The sequence below is a fragment of the Gossypium arboreum genome, chromosome 10 (genome assembly GCF_025698485.1).
Source record: "Gossypium arboreum isolate Shixiya-1 chromosome 10, ASM2569848v2, whole genome shotgun sequence".
NCBI lineage: Eukaryota > Viridiplantae > Streptophyta > Magnoliopsida > Malvales > Malvaceae > Gossypium > Gossypium arboreum.
In genome coordinates, this window is record NC_069079.1 from 32,109,299 (window position 1) to 32,114,411 (window position 5,113).

Sequence of the window (5,113 nt, forward strand, 5' to 3'; positions counted from 1 at the left end):
ACCCACATTTTCCTTTATTTCACTTTTCTACTACCCACTTTTACATCTTTTACAACTTGGTCCCTTTTTGGGTGTTTTCATGGAAAACCACTTGACAAAAGATGTTTATCATACATTAAACTTTCATATTCCTCTGTTAAACACAAAAATACAAACATGTCACACATGGGTAAGTTTTTTAACATGAACCCTAGCTTAAAATAAGGGTAGAAATGGCTAGAACATGCTTCAAGGATCTCAAAAATATAAAGAACATAAAAAATAGGGCTAGGGAGCACTTACAATCAAGCTTGAAATGTTGAAAACCCTAGCTATAGAGCCCCTTGAATTTTTGGCACACCATGAAGAAGATGGACAACATTTTTGCTTGATTTTTCCCTTTTTATTCTTTAATTAACCAAATGACCAAAATGTCCTTAAGGCCTTTCTTCAAAATTTTACCCATGCATGCCCATTTTTGTCCAAATTTTTAGAACTTGGTTAAATTACTATTTGAGGACCTCTAATTTATAATCCAACCCAATTTCATGCTAAAAGCTTCTAGAACTCAAGTTTTGCATATTTTGCAATTTGGTCCCTAATGTCAAATTAAGCATCTTAGGCATAAAATTTATTCATGAAATTTTTACACAAGCATACATTCCCATTCTAGACCTTATAATAATCATGAAATAATTATTTCTATTTCAGATATGTGGTCCCAAAACCACTATTCTGACTAGGCCCTAAATCAGGATGTTACAACTCTTCCCCTTTAGGGATTTCGTTCCCGAAAATCTACCGGTAAAAAGGTTCGGGTATTGGTGTCTCATAGTCTCTTCAGGCTCCCATGTAGCCTCTTCGACTCCATGCTTTTGCCACAATACTTTCACGAGAGCAATACTTTTGTTCCTCAACTGTTTGACCTTCCAAGCTGGTATCGTAATCGGTTCCTCTCCATAGGTCATATCCGAACAAATCGCAACCTCTGTCGGTGAAATTACATGTGAGGGATCAAATTGATAACGGCACAAGATGGACACATGGAACACATCATGAATTCTTTCCAACTCTGATGGCAAGGCCAACTGATATGCTACCGGACCAATCCTTTAAGTAATCTTATACGGCCCTATAAAATGAGGATTTAATTTGCCTTTCTTTCCAAATCTCAGGACCTTTTTCCACAGAGACACTTTTAGAAATACCTTATCACCAACTTGATACCCAATTTCCTTTCGTTTCAAATCAGTGTAAGATTTCTGCCAATCAGAAATAGCTTTCAAACTATCATGAATAATCTTTATCCTTTCCTCAGTCTCCTTAATTAAATCAAACCCATGAATCTTGTTTTCTTTAAGCTCAGTCCAATATAGGGGTGTTCGACATTTACGCCCATATAAAGCCTCATAAGGTGCCATTCTTAAACTTGATTGGTAACTGTTGTTGTAGGCAAATTCTATCAACGGTAAGTATTTTTCTCAACTGCCTTGGAATTCAAGAACAAAACACCTGAGCATATCTTCCAAGGTTTGAATCATTCTCTCGGATTGGCCATCGACTTATGGATGGAAAATAGTACTAAAATTTAGCTTTGTACACAAGGCTTCTTACAAATTCTTCCAAAATCAAAAAGTGAACCTTGGATCTCTATCCGAAATAATCGACAATGGTACCCCGTGAAGTCTCACAATTTCAATAATGTACAGCTTGGCTAACTTATCAAGCAAGAAATCGATTTGTACTGATATGAAATGAGTTGATTTAGTCATCTATCAACTACGACCCAGATAACATCTTTCTTCTTTGGAGTCAAAGGCAATCCTGTCACAAAGTTCATAGTAATACTGTTCCATTTCCATTCGAGAATCATGATAGGTTGAAATAACCTTGAAGGCACTTGATGTTCGGCCTTTACTTGTTGGCAAATAAAACATTTTGACACAAACTCAGAGATATCCCTTTTCATACCATTCCACCAATACAATTTCTTCAAATCATTATACATATTTGTACTACCCAAGTGGACTGATAAACAACCGCTATGCGCCTCATGTAAAATATTCCGAATCAAATCGGCATCATTAAGAACACTGATCTTACCACGAAACCTCAAGCAATCATCAGATTTGATCTGAAAATTTGATTCACTGCTAGACTCGCATTGAGCTCCTTTAGCTTGTAACTCTTTATCGACTTTCTGGCTATCACAAATCTGTTGAAGAAAGACCGGTCTAACTCTCAACTCATCCAGGATCGAGCCATCTTTGGACAAAACTAGCCGCGTACCCATAGCTCTCAAGGCAAATAATGATTTTCTATTCAAAGCGTCGGCAACTACATTCGCCTTACTCGGATGGTAATCAATCACAAGCTCGTAATCATTGAGTAATACGATCCCTCTACGTTGCCTTAGGTTCAAATCCTTTTGAGTCATCAAGTATCTTAAACTTTTATGATCGGTGAACACCCGGCACTTCTCACCATATAGATAGTGTCTCCAAATCTTTAAAGCAAAAATAATGGTGGCCAATTCCAAGTCATGTGTTGGGTAGTTCCTCTTGTGAGGCTTCATTTACCTTGAAGCGTAGGCTACCACCTTACCCTTTTGCATGAGTACACATCCCAAACCATGCAAGGATGCATCACTATAAACCACGAATTCTTTACCTGGCTCAGGTTGTACCAAAACTGGTGCTTCAGTCAGTAACGCCTTTAGTTTCTCAAAGCATTACTGACACTTTTCTGACCACTCAAACTTAACATCATTTTGGAGAAACCTGGTCATCGGAGTGGCGATCATAGAAAATTCTTTAACAAATCGTCTGTAGTAGCAGCCAAGCCTAAAAAGCTTCTAACTTCTGTCACGTTCCTCAGCAATTTCCATTTGATGATGGCTGCAATCTTACTCGGGTCAACTCTAATACCATCACCCGAAACAACATGTCCAAAAAACCCAACTTCTTTAAGCCAAAATTCGCTTTTACTGAACTTAGCATACAATTGTTTATCTCTCAAGGTTTGTAAAACTGTCCCCAAGTGTTTCGCATGCTTGGATTCATCATGAGAGTAAATCAGTATGTCATCAATAAACACTACAACGAACTTATCCAAATAGGGTCAAAAAATTCGGTTCATTAAGTCCATAAATACAGCAGGAGCATTCGTTAGCCCAAACGGTATAACAAGAAATTCATAGTAACCATACCTTGTTCGGAAGGTAGTTTTGGGTACATCTGATTCTTTAACTCGCAGTTGGTAATAGCTGGATCTCAGGTCTATTTTTGAAAATAATGTTGCTCCCCTCAGCTTGTCAAACAGATCATCAATCCTCAGCAATGGGTATTTGTTCTTGATTGTCACCTTGTTGAGTTAACGATAGTCGATGCATAATCTCATAAAACCATCATTCCTTTTCACAAATAGTACCGGTGCACCCTAAGAAAAGAAACGAGGCCTTGCAAAACCCATATCCATCAATTCTTGTAATTGAGACTTTAACTCTCTTAATTTCTTCGGATCCATTCGATACAGAGCAATCGAAATAGGTGTTGTTCCCGGTACTAGGTCAATGCTAAATTAAACTTCTCTAACACGAGATAATCCTGGTAACTACTCTAGAAACACATCTGGGTACTCGCATACTACTGGCATTGATTCGACTTTCAATTCAGATTCCTTAGTATTCAACACATAAGCCAGGTAGGCTTCACATCCCTTTTTCAAGCATTTTTGATACGACATAGAATAAATCACAACGGATGGTACATATGACTCATCTGGTTCAACCCAAAGAGTTTCGCCATTTTCACACCTCAATTCAACGACCTTCTGTCTACAATTTACTTACTATAGCTTCATGTAGTGTCAACCAATCCATACCCAAAATAACATCGAACTCATCAAATGGAAACAACAATAAATCGGCCAGAAAACAATGGCCTCTAATCATTAAAGGACATTTCTTGCATACCTTATCAACTAGTACATGTTTGCCTAACAGATTCGACACCCTAATCACGTATTCCATAAATTCTACAGGTAATTCTTTACTAGACATCAATGTCATGCAGACATATGAATGGGTTGACCCCGAGTCAATTAAAGCAACAACAGGGATATCATAAAGAGAAAATGTACCCGTAATGACATTAGGAGCTGAGGCTTTCTCTCTAGCGCGTATAGCATAAGTCCTTATCGGGGCTCGAGCCTCTGATTTTGTAGTGGAGTCCTTTGCAACACTACGACCACTATTGGCATTTCCGGGGTATCTTGGAGGTCTACCTTGAGAGATAGGAGCATTCGATTTTAGGTTTGGCTCAACCTCTTTGTTATCTCGTTTCGGGCAATCCTTAAGGAAGTGGTCAAAATAACCACACCTATAGCATGCCCCGCTCCTCATCTGGCACTATCCAAATTGAAACTTGTTACAACTGTTACACATCGGCTTTTGGTTTCCCACACTCCCCAAACCAGTTGTCATGGGATATGAAGACTACGAATTAGGGCGTTTGGAGGTTCTTATTTTACCCGAATATCCCACTAATGAATTGGAGCATTCTTGGTGGATTCTTGACTCTTTTGTGGGGATGTATATGTCTTGCCCATGAATCTCTTACTCGAAACTTGAGCTTTCCTCTCTGCTTGTTTCTTTTCATTACTTAGTTCTTCAGCTTTCTTTGCTCTGTCGGGTAACACTGCAAACTCTCTTATCTCAAGGATCCCAATCAATAGTTTAACATCCTCGTTTAATCCTTCTTTGAAGCACTTGTACATTTTCGCTTCAGTTTGAACCCACTCTTCAGCATACTAGCTCAGTTGGACAAACTCTCGTTCGTATTCTGCACAGTCCAATCTCCTTGCTTAAGTTCTACAAATTCCTTTCTCTTCAGATCCAAGAATCTTTGACTGATATACTTCTTTTTAAATTCAGCTAGAAACAACTCCCATGTAATATTCTCTCTCAGTGCCACTAAGGATACAGTCTTCCACCAGTGGTATGTAGTGTCTTTCAGGAAAGATACCACACATTTTAAACATTCCTCAGGGTTACATGTTAGTTCGTCAAGAACTTGCACAGTATTATCAAGCCAGAACTCAGCACGTTCTGGATCATCGTCAATTGTAACCCTAA